At 38.5% G+C, this 18608-nt stretch overlaps 1 non-coding gene across 1 annotated transcript; it reads right to left on the reverse strand.

Moving 5' to 3' along the window:
- Positions 1-2527: 2527 nt before the first annotated feature.
- Positions 2528-2634, reverse strand: LOC120269659. Its single transcript, XR_005539302.1, has one exon. It is a non-coding gene; the product is annotated as a small nucleolar RNA R71 (small nucleolar RNA).
- Between the last annotated feature and the right edge of the window lie 15974 nt (positions 2635-18608).

The following is an 18608-nucleotide window of genomic DNA, read 5'->3' on the forward strand; positions in this document are numbered from 1 at the left end:
TTTGTATTATAAAACATTGGGATAATGCACATAACTGTGTGGCATTTGTGAATAAAACGCAGGGAGTTTCCGATTGATTTGGTGGCATTTGTGTATAAAATGGCAGCAAATTATCTTATTTTGCTCCATAGCCTGGACGTCTAGGTCATCTTCTCCATCGTGCCCCTGCTCACTAGCTTCCAAATTCCAGTTCCTGCGTTTCGAAATCATCATCGGAGCCTCCAAATATCCTGGCCGTGCACCTTCTCCTATTGGCGGCCGCATCCAAATCCTCATTGCCATGCATCCTCTTGTTAGTTCGCCGGTGCATGCCGCTCAATCCCGTCGTCTCTCTACAGTCCAAAGGTATCTCTATTCTTTTCTTCATCTTTCAATCTTTATAAAGCCTGATATTGAATGTATGATTTGTGATCCTTTTTTTATTGGTCTATGTATTTTTAGACCCAAGTTTATTGGCTCTGCTCTTGTACCGCATGGGAGTCTTGTGCTGCATTGACGAGATCAAAGGCCTGCTGCATTGATAAGATCACCAGGACTAGATCGAAAAGGTATGAGCTTGTGCTCTTCTTTTGTGTATAAATCCTTTCTTTCTTGTGGTGTTTGGCCTCTTCCGTTGTGTTTTGTCTATTAATTTGGTTAAGTTCTTTGGTTCTTTAGTATTCAAAGTGTGAGAACAATTGGTTTGGTTTCTTTGTTGATTGGTGAAGCGCTCTTAGTTTTTCTATTTGCTGATGTGGTGGAGGATGTGATTGAGCTCTATCCAGATCTGATTTGGTTTTTTGGCATTTCTTGATGCATGGAGGGATCAATCAAATCCTTTCTTCTTGTTCTTCTTCTTGTTCTTCTTCTAATTAATAATTCTTTCTAGTTGAATTAATGCAACTTAATTTCCTTAACTAAAATTTATGGAAGGATCAAAGAACTTAATGATAAGTGCTTGTGTGATAAGAATGCAAAGTGTTCCTTCCTTATGATGAGCATTACTTTTATCAGGTTTTAGCACTAATATGTGTGAATTTATGTTACTTTCATGCATATAGGGTTGTGAAGCCGAATGTTAGAGAAAGAAACCAATGTAGATCGTGAATGCACCATTTGGAGGAAACCTTGAGAAGGATCAAACGTGAAGACATAAGTCGGGTTCAAGATGAGAGAATGTGTGGCAACCTCCTCGTATTCAAGTCAGCACAATAATTTGGAGAGGTACACAGGCAGTCACATTCAAGTATTCCGGCTTGTGCATGTATAGCAAGATCTCCACCAATGTAGCCATTTATCGAAGAAGCAAAGCGATCTACGACGTAAACGTGTGCCCGTTTATGTTACTCAATGAGAATATGGATTCGGGAGTATTTCAAGCGGTACTATAGCAGGTACTGTAACAAACGTTGTTGTAATTTACTGTAGCAGGTACTGTTCACAACCGGCCGAGATTTTTATACGAGTGTGAGGTTGAGAGATTGTTCAATTTCTTCTCCGGGACATGTATAGAGTTAGGCATGGGTAGCCTTATATTTGGGACCATGTATTGAAGGATCTCCATGACTCATTAATGCTTTAGTAAGAAAGCATAATTGAGGGTTTTGCACTTGAAACGATTGTCCTAGGCGGAAAAATATCCGGGTACCACATTTATATCGATTGCCTTACCTCTCCCTTCTACTTGTGCTCTCTTTCTTATCTCTTTACTTTTGTTACATTATATCTTGTCACACAACTATTACTCACTTTTCGCTTAGTTAAGAAACAATTTAAGTATTTTTATTCCCTACTCTCTGTTGATACGATACCCACTCATTTGTGATTTATTACTTTGACAAACCCGTGCACTTACGGGGCATACGCAAGGGGCATTGTCAAGTTTTTGGCGCCATTGCAGGGGAGTAGGTGTTTAGAGATACCTTGCACTTTGGTTTCTTAGCTATTTCATTTATTTATTCTATTTCACATCTTCTTTTCCTATCATCGTTCGATTTTTTTCTTTCTTTCGGTGCAGCTCCAAGTTATGAACCGAGGGAACCCTTCGATATTGATTGAAGGAGATCCTGAACTTGGGCGTACACTTAGAAGAAGGGGAAAAGAATCTGCATAAGAACCGTCCAATCAAGCTGAAATGGAAGTTGAAGGGTCAGATAATATGGCAGAACAGAACCGACAATAGAGGACACTTTCTGATTATGCTAGACCCTCAGTTTTGGGCACACAATCGAACATTGTGCGACCCCCGATTATAGCTCTGAATTTTGAGCTGAAACCAGCATTCATCTAAATGTTTCAACAATCAGCGCAGTTCAATGGTTTGGCCGATGAGGATCCGAACAAACATATAGAGAACTTCTTGGAAGTTTGTGATATGCTGAAGATTAACGGTGTATCCGATGATGCTATTAGATTGAGGACTTTCCCATTCTCTCTCAAGGGAAGAGCCAAGCAGTGGCTACATTCTTTGCCCAAGGCCTCCATCGCGACTTGGAACGAGATAGTCGAAGCTTTTCTCGCTAGATACTTTCCTTCGGGGAAGTCGGCCAAGCTTTGCAATGAGATATCATCGTTTGTGCAAATGAAGTTAGAGTCATTGTTTGAGACATGGGAGCGCTTCAAGGGTCTTTTGCGGAGATGCCCACAGCACGGATTTCTTGAATGGATGATTATTCAGACTTTTTACAATGGGTTGAATCTGAGTATAAGTTGAATCTAGATGCCACCACAGGAGGTACAATGGGCACTAAAACCCCGAAAAAAGCCTGACAGTTAGTAGAAGACATGGCCATGAATAGTTATTAGTGGAATGCGGGAGAAAGGAAAAAGGTGGCCGAGCTCCATGAAATAGATGTAGTAACTTCATTGGCGGCTCAAGTGGAATTTTTGAGTAAGAAGTTAGACCTTCTAACTTCTAATAGAGTGGCTACCATGACTACTTTCACTGGGTGGGGTGGAGGACATACTTCCTCTGATTCCTCGATCCCTTTTGGTGATGCATCTTCAGTGGAGAAAGTGGATTTTGTGGGTAATGCAATAAGGAATCAAGGGAATCCATATAGCAACACCTACAATCCGGGTTGGAATAATCATCCCAATCTTTTGTGGAGCAACTAAGGAATACAAAAGGCCATGGCACCAATGGGTTTCCAACAACAACAAGCCCCAAACATGGAGAACCGAGTTTCATGTTTGGAGACCTGAATGACCGATTTAGAGAAGGCCTTGACTAGATTTGTGCAATCGTCGGATACAAGGTTTCAATCAATCGAGGCCACACTTCTCTACCACACCGCTTCTTTGCACAATCTTGGGCAATCAAGTCGGGCAAATTGCGAAGTCTCTATCCGAAAGACCACAAGGAAGCTTACCAAGTAATATCGAAACCAATCCTAGAGAGCATGTGAAAACGATCACTTTGAGAAGTGGTCATCAGGTTGAGGGTAGGCTTTGAGTAAGAAGCCAAATGTAGACGGACCCGAGGTCATAGAGGTTTAGGAGGGAAATAAGCAAAGAGAAGGAGGTGGCACCCCCACCTTTTAAGCCAAGAATCCCTTATCCCTCTAGATTGAGGAATGACCAAGGGGATGAACAGTACAAGAAGTTCCTGAGTTAGTTTAAGCAAACTCCACCTCAACATTCTCTTTGTTGAGGCATTGTCCCAAATGCCTAAGTATGAAAAATTCTTGACGGACTTGTTCACCAACAAGCGAAAGTTGGAGGAGAATGCTTCAGTGATCTTAGATGCCTCTTGTTCAGCAATTTTGCAAAAGAATATGCCGAACAAGAAGAAAGACTCGGGAAGCTTCATCATACCGTACAACATTGGCAATTTGGGTGAAGAAATGGCATTGGCAGACTCAAGGGCCAGTATTAATGTCATGACATATTCTTTCTTACAGAAGCTAGGCTTGGGAGAGCTTAGGCCCACTCAGATGACATTGTAATTGGTGGACCGAACGGTGAGACTTTCGAGGGGCAATATTGAAGACGTGCTTGTTAAGGTGAACAAGTACATTTTTCCTATTGACTTTGTAGTGTTGGATGTCGATGAGGATGCGGATGTTCCTTTGATACTTGGGAGGCCATTCTTGTGCATTTCTAAGGCATTAATTGACATGGACAGCGAGGAGCTGACACTGAGGGTTGGAGATGATAAGCTCACATACCGCCTCGCCGAAGCTATGCAACATTCTCTCAACTTTGATGATACTTTGTATTTTCTAGACACTACTGATGAGATGTTGATGAATACATGAAGGAAATGTTCAACCCAGACCAATATGAAGGTTTGTTCGACAAAAGAGGTGGACAATAAAGAAGTAATGATGCTTGGTCCAACGGAAAAAGTGTCTTCTACTCAGGGGATCATGAAGAAGATGCTCCGGAAGATAAAAAGGGCAAGGAGATGCCACCGGAAATGCCCCAAGGTTGTTGGGGAGGTGCGTGAACCGAACAAGTTGGATGAACCTCTGCTAGGTGGTACCAAGCTCGATAATTCCCCCTCTACCTTCAAGAGACTTTGCTCATCATGCTTTCAAGCTATGGGTAAGAGGGCAAACTTCATCTATGAACCCCCGTGAGGTAAGGCAAGGTACATCAAGCTTAGTGACGTTAAACAATCGCTTCTTGGGAGGCAACCCAAGTGTTTACTGTTTTCTTAGTTGTTAGCTTAATGTTTGCATGAATAAAGTGTTGAGTGTTAAGTGTTGGTGTCTTGATTTTTAGTTGCTTTTGCTGTGATTTTATTATGGACTCTTAATGCCATCGTGTGTTTTCATGTGGATTTGGCGAAAGTTTTGGTCACTCGAGCTAGTTTCTCATGTTCTTCGCTGGTGTATTTTGGTATAATAGGGCAGGCTCTGAGTGTGTATACATGTTCAGAAATTTTTTGCAGAGCCTGCGGAGTTTTCTAAGGCATCCAGGGAAAACACATGGCCGTGTGGAAATTCTAAACGCCCAGTGGATTTGCATTGCGAGCTCATCCAAAAAAGGCAGAGGGGCATCATGGACGCACCCCTGTGCGCGACCTTGTAACACCCGCACGCCCGTGGGTAATTTCTGCACGAGCATCCGTCCTCCTTCAGAGATGATAATTGTCTAAATGTACGTATTTTAGTATATGTATTCTATACTTCTAGCATGTGTTTTTATAAGAATTGATGCTCATTTAATGCTTAATCATGTATTATTTGCTTCGCAGGTCATGTAAGAGCCATGGAGGACACAAAGATATGATTTGGGCGAAAAAGAGAAGAAAACCAGGTAGAGTACTGTAGTAGTGGTAATGTAGTATCGACACTGTAGATGCCACTGTAGCACCTGGAGAGTTTTCAAGTCAGAAATTGAACCATGGCATACGGCCTCATTGCTGCCCTTGATTGAGCCCGTGATGATTACTGTAGCAGAGAAGAGGATAATGTGTTTGAAGGCATACTGGCTCAGTGAGGTGCTCATTGAGCCAGTATGGATACTATTGCGTGAGCTGGAGTGCACTTTTGTCTACCCTAAACAGCCTCAATGATGGAGCTCATTGAGGCCGTATACCGCCAGTATGGAGGCCCATTTTGAGGGTGTTTTGCATTTATTTTGAGGCCATACGGGATGGTTTTGAGAGGAAGTATACCGGGGGTATATGAGGCCATTTTGGAGGCTCTTTTGGGGGATTTTTGACATCTTGGGCAGGTAACACTTTGGGAAGGAGAAGAGAAATGAAGACATCATCTTGGGGAGAGTTTAGCTTCAGGCTTGGAGGCGATCAAGGGCTTGAACTTCAAGGGGAGAGCTTCAACATCAAGGAAGGAGGAACATTCGGCATTCCTTGGGGTAGAGGAAGCGTCATTCGGCCGGCATTGTTTTTCTTCACCATCATTCGGACTAGGGAGTGCCATTTATGCTTTTGTTTCTTATGTTTCTTGAGTTTGTGATTCTTGTTTGTATGATGGCACACTAGACCCCCAAGGCCACCAGATGTAGGTAAACCTTGGGGGTTCATCATATATTGTGGATGCTATGCTTTTATCTTTAGAATGCATTGGTGTGATTTATGGTTTGGCTCATTGTTCTTCATGTCTAAAACTATAAAATGGAGAGATCCTTAGTTATTTATTGAGTTGTACATGTAGATGTGACCTACTCGCATGTACTAGATCTTTAATGAGCTAGAAGGGGTATTCTTGTATCGACATGCCAAGAAATTGGATGTTGGTAGCCCCTCCGAATTATAAGGATTGACTTAGGTTAAGTGTATCCTTCTTGCATGATCTTCCTTCGCTTAATGCAATCATAGGAATGTGATTAGGGAGAGATCCTTGTCATTATTTGTATGGTATTAGGGTTTAATCGCCGAGAGATTGGGGTTGAACTAATTTTGAGATCCATCAGTCTAAATCACCATTGCCATGTCGTTCTTGCTTGCCTTGGAATTGTTATACTTGTGATTTATTAGCATTGTTGAATGTATTAGAGTGAAATACCATGTTTAAGTTGTAAGGTTAGAAAGTAAGTGATGGAGGAGTAATAGGAGCTCCTTAGCCCCGCGGAATACGACCCTTGTGTCACTTACAGGGTATTACTTGGTGACCACGTACACTTGCGGGAAAGTAATCAAGAGACTTAGAAATTTTGTTCCCGAGAGTGCACAGGTGCGTAGACTCGCCCCTGTGGGTAATCCTGTGACAAACGCACGGGCGTGGGTAATTTCGCACACCCATGTGGATCTCTGCAGAAGAGGGCTTTTCCATCCCGAGAATACACAGGGGCGTGCGAGTACCCCTGTGAGCTGATCTTGTACATGTCCACGCCCGTGGGGAATTTCTGCACGGGCGTTTGAAACACTTAGACGATTTTCTCATACTCTCCTGCCTTTCCACTGCTGGTTTAGAGAAGTTTAATTCGAGCATTCCTGTCCGATTTACAGATTTTAAACTTCATCTTGTCGGTATACCTACTTCTCTATCTTATCTTTATCATTACTCGATTTTCTGTGATTTCTTTGATTAAATGGATGAATATAACTTGTTTTTTATGCTAAAAAATGGTTGACATGTTTTCACAATGAGTTTAAAAGCAATCTGGGGTGTATTTGGGGATTTCTGACGAGGGGGCCGTGCGGTTTTTATGCCCCGTGGATCCACACAGGAGTGTGGAAATTCCACACGACCGTGTGGATTCCTGCAACACTAATTTTCTTAAGTAAACTGAATAAATTCTTTTCCAAATTTGTGCAAAAATGGCCTCTAGTATGCGAACAAACAAAGTAGACAGCAAGCGTCGCCGAGAGCGCTCTCTCGAACCCGAACATATAGAGTTTGACATTCCCGAACATCAGGTTCGGTTTGGGCATTTGTCCAAAATGAAGTTTGGTCAAACAAGGTTCCCGGACTCGAGTGCTATGCGAGAGATACAGAAGGCTAATGAGATGGCCAATGAGATTGAGGAAATGCTAGTTGTGGGCAATTGGCATAGATTGCTCACCATTCGTGATACTGCCATCCGTATACCGACACTATAGGTATTGGCATCGTTTGAGTTTGACAGATCGTACCCCAGTTTTGATAGTTGTGACGCCATATAGTTCAGAGTATTTGGGCGTCATTATAGTATGAGCTTCACACAGTTCTTGATCTCGTTGGGGTTATATGATGAAAACTTTACTACCACAGAGGAGTATGAGCAGCTCCCTACAGATTACCCAGTTAGCTTAACTCCTCAACGTGCATATCATCAATTATGTGACCGTGGTTAGTATGAACTAAGAGTGTCGAAGGCTATATATTTATCTCAAACGAGTTACAGATATATGCACGCCGTCCTGAGCCGATCAGTAAATGGACGGTGTGATAGAACTGATCATACCCGATCCGAAGATGCCTAATGGGAGCGGTGACGCGACAGAGGGATCTCAATTGGCACATGATCCTCTGCCTACGCAGACTGAGACTGAGGCATCACCGGTGGTAGACGATCCGCCCCTAGTACGCATGGTTTCATCATCTCGAGCTTATGATCGTTTTGAGAGGCACGAGAGTGCTGTGGGGGTGATACGGACGGAGATTATTGAGACCCGCACAGAGATTGCTGAGGTCCGAGCGATGCAGGCCACGCAGTACACAGAGTTCATGGCGCGTTTCGACATTTTAGAGCAGTTGCTAGAGCGAGACTTGAGATCAACATTTGTGCTACGACCGCGGACTTCCCCGGTTCCTCCAGCATCACCATCACCCAGTTCATTAGAACCAGCAGCTGCAGCAGAGCTCGAGCGTGACATCGACAATTGATTCGTCATTTTTATTTCTTTATTTGCTTTATTTTGTTTTGTTGTTAGACTTGCACTATTCAGAAAGGACTTTCCTTCTGAGTTTATTTTTCGTTTTGATGTCTTGAGTTGCATTCATTACTTTATCTTTTATATACTAGAGTTGTTTTAGTTTTATTGAGCTTTACTGAATCACCTTGTGTATGCGTGTAGATGTTCTTGTCAGTATGGAAATTGAGAACTAGTCATGGACACGGCCAACGTGGGGCATGTGTGCTTCACAACCCGCTGGAACTTTACTCGCCAAGGATTTATCTCCATGAAATGCAACACTCAGAGTTAGGGGAGTATTGTTTCAATTGCCACTCTCACATCTATACTTGATTGATTTATTTTCTATTGTGCTTGTATGGTACATTGGGGACAATGTACAACTTAAGTGTGTGGGGGGAGTTTCATAGTGCACATATCTTTTATATTAGTCTTGATTGTTATACATGCTCACATAGCCAATGGCGGTTCACCTTAGTTGCAATGATTGTATTCTTGAGTTTAGGAGAATTTTTAACATTGAATGGTCTCATGCTCTAGTTTTTACTTGAATTTCTAGGAATTTGTGCCCGATTCACACTTGTTGCACTCACTCTTTAAACTCTTTTAGAAACTCAAGTTTGATGTTAAAGGGACTAGTTATAGTTGTGTCTTTTGTTAATTTTGGAAAAAAAATGGAAAAAGGAAAAGAAAGAACAAAAATAGTTTCATTGTTTAGTTGTGCTTGTTGGGTGGACAGAGCTACCACATATGGAGTATGAAGCTACTCTCATAATTCGGATATTAGTTATGCCCTAATGAGAGAAAGAGCTATCTCATGCGATGAGTGAAAGCTACCACCCGGTAGAAAGAGCAACCACATCGAAAGTGTTAAAGCCACCTTAGCGGCCACTTTGGAAAGGGCTACCTTAGAGGATGTGTGAAACTACTACCATCTTTTCAAATTTTCGTTATTTTTTGTAGATAAATAAGTCCCTTTTACTTAGAACCTTGAGGAGTATATCTTGGGTTGACTTGAGTGAGTTTACACACACTTACACAATTTCGGGTTTGTTGTCCTTTTTTATTTAAGTTTTTAGCTAGAGCATTGATTTTTCGTATTTAATGTTGAAACTTACTTTACTTGTAGAATGCTCTCTTTGTATGCTTTGGTGAACCTAAGGCCAAGCACTTCCAATATTTCCTTCATCTATACCTTAATGTTTTAATTTTTGCTTGAGGACAAGCAAAAGCTTAAGTGTGGGGGAGTTTATTAACTGCTTGTGTGATAAGAATGCGAAGTGTTCCTTCCTTATGATGAGCATTACTTTTATCAGGTTTTAACGCTAATATGTGTGCATTTATGTTACTTTCATGCATATAGGGTTGTGAAGCCGAATGTTAGAGAAAGAAGCCAATATAGATCGTGAATGCACCATTTGGAGAAAATCTTGAGAAGGATCAAACTCGAAGACATAAGTTGGGTTCATGATTCGAGAATGTGTGCCAACCTCCTCGTCTTCAAGTCAGCACAATGATTTGGAGGGGCACAAAGGCAGTCACATTCAAGTATTCCGGCTTGTGCATGTATAGCAAGATCTCCACCAATGTAGCTATTTATCGAAGAAGCAAAGTGATCTATGACATAAACGTGTGCCCGTTTACATTACCTCGATGAGAATATGGATTCGGGAGTATTTTTGGGTCGTGCATCGTAGCGACACATCATAGCAGTCATCTGCTCACGACCGCCCGAGAAAAGTGATTTACAGAGAATCCACACGGGCATGTGCAAATTCCAGACGCCCATGCGTTAATTCAACAAGCCCGTGTGGTGAATCTAAAGGGGCTTGTGGATTCCCGATTCCAGCCCTATTTAAGGCCGATTTCAACCCCGATTTCATCATTCTTTTCTCCATCTTCTCCCCAACTTAAGAGAGGGTAGCGGCTAGGGTTTTGAGAGGTATTAGCTAGGGATTAGGAGAGGTTCTACGGCTCCAACATTGCGCTCCGTTTGGAAGAAGGTTAGTGGAAGAGCTTTTGTTGGCACCGATTCCGGTGAGGTATATCCTAGACCGGAGAAAGGGACCCTTGGATGAGTAGAGGCTTCTCCACAAGACCGTCGTCATGATTATCGAGATGATTTTCTATGGATTACATATTTTTACATTCGATTTCATTGATTGTAACTAGCTCCATGGAGAACTAAACCCCCTAGTGGGTACTTGGATTTGTGAACCCTAGGATGTATTAGTTTCATTAAACCTTGTTATTATGCTTTCATTAATCGATGTGTTAATTGAGTTCCAATCTTGAATGCTTGATTGATTGAATGCTCGCTTAGAGTGACACTAGGGTTGAGAGTTCACCTTGGTAACCCTTGTGAGTGAGTGACACACCACGAAAGTTAGACAAAGCTAGATTGGAGAGGGTTGAGAGGGTGAGTCGAGAGGTAGCGGAGCGTCCCCCTTCTCCTCCAGTGTGATTTATCCTACCTCCATTTGCTCGTGTTCTTTGCAGTCATAGTAGGGTGAATGGGCTAAGGGATAACCTTCCGCTGGGGCTTAGTTGCAGAAACAACGGAGTGAAGCGTTGAAGTGATTTTAGCACCTGGGGCTTAATTGTGACTAAGGACCTTCCACCTGGACCAAAGGGTTATGTCCACATCTAGGAAGAGGATTTATCATTTGAAATCCCTAGAACTCATTGCGATTCTATACGAGTGCGAGGTTGAGAGATTGTTCAATTTCTCCTCCGGGACATGTATAGAGTTAGGCATGGTTGGCCTTAGATTTGGGACCATGTATTGAAGGATCTCCATGACTCATTAATGCATTAGTTAGAAAGCACAATAGAGGGTTTTGCACTTGTAACGATTGTCCTAGGCGGAACAATATTCGTGTACCCCATTTATATCGATTGCCTTACCTCCCCTTTTACTTGTGCTTTCTTTCTTGTCTCTTTTATTTTTCTTACATTACATCTTGTCACATAACTATTACTCACTTTTTCGCTTAGTTAAGAAACAATTTAAGTGTTTTTATTCCCTACTCTCTGTGGATACGATACCCACTCATCTGGGATTTATTACTTTGACAAACCCGTGCACTTGCGAGACATACACAAGGGGCGTTGTCACTTAATTTGGTTGCATGTTGTTTGGTTTCTAATTATCTTGCAATTTTGGCATTCCACCAGATCAGTCACAAGAACTTAATTTGTGATTCAAGTAGTCATCTTTGTCTTTAATTTCCATCAGCATTTTAGAAGCCTTAAAGAATTTAGAGAATGATTCAGTATTCTTGAAAGAATTAATTTCTGATTTTATTTAACTGCTTTTGGTTGCATGTTGTTTGGTTTCTTTTAGTGCATATGCATATATATATATATGATATATATAGATTTAGAGTTAATATTTTAATACACATGTGCCATTATTTTTCTGCATGAGTTTAAGGTTCACACTTATCTTTTCGGCATGATATGAATACCATAAAGAATATCCAGTGCCAATAGATCAATGGGTCATTGGTTCATGTGAAGTTGGTTAGGAAATGTTGTATTTTTCCCCTTTGAATCATTATGATAGTTTGATTTAAACAAAAGTTGTCCTTTTTTTTGTGCTTCTACGATTTATGCTGATTTAGTTCTTTGTCACGATTAAGTTTCTTTATTTGTTCTTCTTTGTTGATTTTTTTACATGATTTTGGATGGTTTGTTTGGGGGTTCAAATGGAAAGGGAAAAATCGGCTTGAATTAGCTCTCCAAGTCAATTTTTGAAATGGCATAAAGAGTGGTGCGTTTAAGGAGATATATAGCAGCCATAAATTAATAATGGTGCCTTTAATGATTTAAAAAAAATAGATTTGATCATTGACAAGGAGTATCATAAAAGCTAAACGAAGGGGAGAAGTAAATTCCATGTTTGATGCTATTGACTTAATTGTTAGTTGGGCAAAGAAAACAAAGGGAACGTTAGGTGCAACCTATGGTCACCACCATTCATCCTCTCAAGTAGACACTAGATATCATGTATCATGTATTTAGTCTAGTCACCAACATTGATTTTGCAACCTCAACAACTTCAAAATCTCATGTCCCCTTGCCTTGTTCTTGATGATCCATCAACCTCTCTCATATTTATCTTTTTCCTTTTTCTTTGTCCTCTTATTTATAGATGTGCAAATAGACTTTCATTAGATATAAGATAATATATTTGAGAATATGTAAATTTATTTAAGTGAGTGGATTTAAGTAATTTCTTTATTGTTCTATCATTTCTGTTGTTTCCTATTCACTATTGAAAACATTGTACTGGTTTCGAACTGAAGTACATATAAAGGTACAAAAATATTTGATTTATTAATTCCAACTTTAATTTTATAATGTACTTTCGACCAATTGAAATGGAAACCACATTACAACTGTAAGCGTTGTATTAACTTCAATGATGGTAAACAGTGATGGATAACAGTTGGATGCATAAGTCAAGATTGTCTGATGAGTATGCAAAAAGAGTGGAGTCTTTTCTTGATTTCACATTTGATAAGTCAAGTGAAGACAACATGATTGTTTGTCCTTGTCTAAAGTGTCCGAATGTTCATTGGCACACGAGAGAAGTAGTGGAAAAACATTTAATGTGTGTTGGAATTCTACGGGGTTACACTTGTTGGTTCTTCCACTGGGAGCATGTTCCTTCTTCAACATCTAATTTGGATGACATAATTACAGTGCCTCCGAGCTTCACTCATCCTACTTTAACCTTTTATAGTAGCCATGGTGCCATGGAGAATTGTTACGTGATGCTTTCAACATTTGTCATGATGTTCATGGGGGCATTGAACCTAATATTGGAAATGTTGTGAGTGATGAAGGTGAAGGCCAGGATGGGGCATTAGAGGAGAAACCTCCAACGGAAGCGGCAAAGTTCAACAAGTTACTTGAAGATATGAATGAGAAACTTTATGATGGATCGAAGCATTCCAAGTTGTATTTTTGCATTCAGCTATTCCACCTAAAATGCATGTGTGGGATGACTGGAAAAGCACTCGATTACCAAATTGAGTTTTTGAAAGAATTTTTCCCAGCTGTTTCAATACCTACAAATAGTCATGAATCTAAGAAGGTCATCAAAGACTTAGGACTTGGTTATGAAAAAATTCATGCTTGCCCTAATGATTGTATGCTCTATTGGGATGATAAAGAAAGTTAACAAGCTTGTCATGTTTGCGGCACTTCTCGTTGGTTGACCATGGAATCTAACCATTCTTCAAATGATGATGATAAGATGGTTCACAAAAGACCAGCAAAGGTTATATATTATTTTCCCATCATCCTAAGATTACAGCGAATATTCATGTCATCAAGGACTTCTGGAGATATGACTCGGCATGTTGATGGTCGTACAGAAGATGGGTGTTTGAGGCATCCTGCTGACGCTGAAGCATGGAAAATGTTTGACATGAGATATCCAAACTTTGCTTCTGATCCTCAAAATATTAGGCTCGGACTTTCCTTTGATGGTTTTAACTCATTCAAGTTACTGAGTACTTCTTACAATTTGCCACCGTGGAAAGGGATGAAGCAATCTTCTTTCCTCTTATCCATGATTATCCCCGGAGTCAAAGGTCCAAGAAATGACATTGACATCTACTTGAAACCTATAATCAAGGAGCTTAAGCAACTATGGGTTGGTGTTCAGACATTCGATGTGATTGGGCTGATGTTACTAATAGTCATGGTATCAAGAAAGATAAATATGGATTTACCATGGTGAATTTTTCCAGATTAATCCACACGGGTGCTCATGTCATTGATGAGCCTTATGTATTTACATCACATGTGGAGCAAGTATTCTATAATAAAGATCTCATCGAATCTGGATGGTATGTTGTGATACGCAATCAAGCCAGGGAAGTGTATGACATGGGTGATGAATCCACAGAAAGTGGTCCTCGAACTGATTGTTTTCCTACTTGTAGTGAAAGAATTTTATCTTCTAATGATGATGAGCAATGGGTTCGTGAAGATGTCAATGAGGATGTATATGTAGCATAATGATCAGTTAATTACTTAATATTTGTACACGATGACTTACAATTTTCCAGTTTCAGCGTTTCTAGTGTGAGTTTTATATACCCTTTCATAATCTATAATTTATTTGCCAATCCATCTCATCTTTATAATTTAACTTAGTTCTTCTCTTCATTTGTGATTGTTATATTGATTCTTATCTTTCTGTTTTTTTTTTTATTGAAGTTTGATGTTTTTAGGAAGTTTAGTATTCAAAGATCTAGCAAAGTGAGACTCTTACATTATTTTTGAGTGCGTTGTGATTTTGAAATTTAAGTGTATGACATGCATTTGAAATTCTTAATGCATGCCACTATTTCCTCCATATAACGTAAGCCTTTACTAGAATTTGAGTTACAAATTATTTAAATTGCATCATATAATAAATGTACTCCAATATGTCATTCATAGGATTAATTTGTTATATGTGTTTGATATTTTGGATCAAGTCTTTCCAACAAATTGGAAAATGTTGCACATCAATTCCATTCAATTTCACTGAAAATTTGATGCATGTATAACTTAATCGACTCGGGTCATCATGGCATTGATTTGATTCAATTAATGGTTCTTTTCCTCAGTTTTTTTGGGAGTAAATACGGATTTTAGATGGTTTATTGCTAGGAATTGGGCCCTTTTTTAATCATACACACATTACTAAATGGATGTAAATTTAATGTGTTCCTTTCATATAAATTTCAGGACCGAGAAATACTTTTAGAATAGATTTTGCAATGAAACAAATAATCCTTTTCACCAGCAGGTATAAATCATCCTCATCAGTTGGATTTACATGTTAATGTGTTTAAAAAAGGAATGTTCTTTATACAAGTGAATCATAGCAAAATTTGACCATTATTTGATTGTCAAGTTATCTCTTTGGTTGGTTATCTGTTATATATGCAATTTTTACTTTATTGACTATATGCAACTGATGGTGAACACCCATATCTTTCAAGGTTAATGTGATTCTTTTCTCAGTTTGGTGATGCTGTCTTTAACACAAACCATATAGACTTGTGAGGAAATAATACATCTGATTTAATCCATTAGTTTCCTGGAAGTAGGATGTACTTTGTCAAGATAATAGGTGCTTCTTTTTTCTCATATGGATGTATGTATATTGTGTTTTGACAAGAAAGCTTACAATCATGATGAATTAACTTCATCCATGCAGATCGAGCATTCCTGCTTTTTTTATTGAATAGTTTTATTTCAGTGTATTTATTTTTTATGTCCAGAGACCTTTTGACACGAAATATTATGCTGATGGGTTTGAAGGGATATGTTTGTTGATACTTCTTGATAAATTAGCAGCTTGATCAATTGTCTCATAGTCAGGCATCATTATATTAGTTTGATCAATCATCTCTGTAATAACTTGAAGGAGCATTTCTAACTTGTCTATGGCTTCATAAGCAAAGTAATTTTTAGTCATGGACTGCTTTGTGTACATACATCTGGTAAATAGATTGCCAATTTTATCGTATCTCTACAATTTATTATCAACTCTAGGGATACCACTGTTGATTTTATTCAGGAAGGGATTTGTAATCCAGAACTTTTCTGTTTTAATAAGTTTGTTCAATCAGGGAGCTGGCTGTCTTGGTTTTTTTTTTTTCACTGCCCTGCTTTCTTTGATTTTATCCAAAGACAGTAGATGCCTTTTATTTTTTGACATCATCAGTGATATATATTTGACATTAATCTGCATATGGCTTCTTCTCTAAGAACTTGAAAAGAAGAACTTTAATTATATTCTTATAGAATCTTGTTGCATAATCTGCAGTTCATGTATTAAGGATTATTGTTTTTTTTATGTATTACTATTCCATAGTCTATACTGTCTATTGCTTGCACAAAAATTGCACCTAGTCATCTTATTATTATTTCTGAAGTTTCTCAATTCAATTGAGTTTTTCTATCATTGTTTTATTACAAACAACATGATGCATGACTTATTTGAGAACCACTGAATGATGTTTTCTTTTTGTCTTCCTATTCATGCATGACTTATTAGTGAATGCTTGATCTAAAGACTCCTCATTCATGATGAGAGAGCAACATCTTCTAAAAATAAGTTCTAATATCATCTCACGCAAATTATGGCATTTGTGAATCCAGGTAAAATTAATCAAAGTAGTCCACTCTACTTGGACATAAACTAACAGAGTATCTACTTGCTATAAGCTAGGGGGCCAACATGACAAGCTTCTCAACTGGTGCCAAATAGCTCTATAGATACCAGTTAATTCTAGAAAATCCTTTTAGGTTCACCACTTGGAAATCAGTACCAATTCTTACAAGCAAGAAAGCAAGAAACAAGTCACAACCAGCTTAAGAATTTTCTTTTACATTATGGATAGCTTTATCAACCATTTAGCAAACTAACACTTAATTATGTTACTAATGTAAACAAGAGTTCATGTAACTAAACTGATAAAGGAGAAATAGAAATAAATGATACAGTTAGAAAGTCATCAGCAAGCTAACCTCTTTCTATTCATGAAAACAAAGAGAAAATGATGAGAACAACAATCCAATAAATAATAAAGGAGTCAGGTAGTTCTGTAAGTGTTTGATGTATGAATGTATAAAAGAGCACTGACCGATGAATTGTAGTGAAAGACTAGAAATATGTGACATATATATTTAGGACTGATCTTATTTCTGTAATATGTTTCATCCTGAATTTATAGTATAATTCTAACTTCTTCTTATCCTTGATTAGCCTATTTATTTACTCAAACTAGTAATTTCCTTCATCTTTACTGTAACAGACATCTCTTTTAAAGCTTTTGAATGTTTTCATTCAATTCATCTAGATTTGATCTCAAGTTAAAGTTGCACTCATTGTATTGGAGAAACTTTGCTTGCAAATATATAATAGGATAACAAATTTGCACGTAAAGATCAAATCAAGTCACTAATGAAGAACTGAAGCACCGTCAGGCCTTCCTGTAAGCATGTCACTGAATTTCACTTGGATTATGGTCAGTTCATTGCACTCTATCAATATATTTTCTTTTCAATCCAAGACATATGAATAGTACACATTAAAAATAGACTCTGGCAAATTGTTATAGTTGTCCAGATTAGGAATACTTGGAATCCACCTTCTTTTCTTTGGAAAATGACCTCCAAATTCTTCCACAGTAAGGAGATTTAGATTATGTTGAAATGTTTCCACTTTGATTTCTATATCATAAAGTCTATGAGATGATCTATAACTTATTAGTGGATGAGTTTCTCACGTCTTTTTATCACATCAAAGTTAGTCTTTTATTTATTCAATATAGTCTAGTCATTGGTTGTTATCAATAGAACCAGCAAAATAATCAGCCCTTAAAGACTCTTGGAGCTAGGTATAGCAGCAGGCAATCAAAAGCAACCAATTTGAGAGCAAAGGTTGAGGTCAAAACAAACTCAAGTAGGTCACTTTTTAAGATTCTGAAGAGTTCCTCTATTGGCTCTGACAAAAAACTTAGAAAGGATCAAAGTCTAACCACAGAAAATCAATCTTCACATCAGTTTTCAGTCTTCAAATTAGTCAGGAAGTCTTCATGATGAAATAGGAGTGGTTGCCTGATTCCTCCAGCCAGCATAGTGATAACAGTTTTAACTTTTATACTTCAAGTTTTCTCCAATTAGATTCAATTATATCGAATTTTTCTTATCACTATTCTTTAGATAATGTAGAGAGCAAAGTGAATTTAATTTTTCATGATATCCTTCCTTGTTTTATTGAAAGAATATATCTTCTTCTCTGCTGAAAGAATTTCTGCATATAAAACATAAAAAGAGACTTAAGTTAGGAAATCTTTGAATGCCAAATTTAAATTTATATATGAATCAGCCATGCATTGGTTGTGCGCACCAAAGTCTCTAGGATATTTAAAATTTTCACATTCCCTTTGCAGGCCATCAGGAAATCAAAACACCAAGACAAATTCCTACTGATACAGGTTACTTCTTCCTTATAATCAGGTATATTATTACTTTTTACCATATGTTTTATCAAACAATTTGGATCTAATATCTTTAAACTACTACTATAATCTACTGAACTCAAAGCAGTTTATTGGTACTCATTCTTTGTGACATTGAATTCAGCCTGACATATGTTTCATCAAAGCATCAAACTTTATCAGCATTCTACTTTCATTTGATTTGAGTTGGATGGGAGAGGTGTTGCAAACTTTTTCAAAAAAGAAAGGAAAGGAAAAACACACATACAATTAATCAAAGTCTAGTGATGTTTTGTTCTGCT

This window comes from Dioscorea cayenensis, chromosome 9 (genome assembly GCF_009730915.1).
Source record: "Dioscorea cayenensis subsp. rotundata cultivar TDr96_F1 chromosome 9, TDr96_F1_v2_PseudoChromosome.rev07_lg8_w22 25.fasta, whole genome shotgun sequence".
In the NCBI taxonomy this organism is placed as follows: domain Eukaryota; kingdom Viridiplantae; phylum Streptophyta; class Magnoliopsida; order Dioscoreales; family Dioscoreaceae; genus Dioscorea; species Dioscorea cayenensis.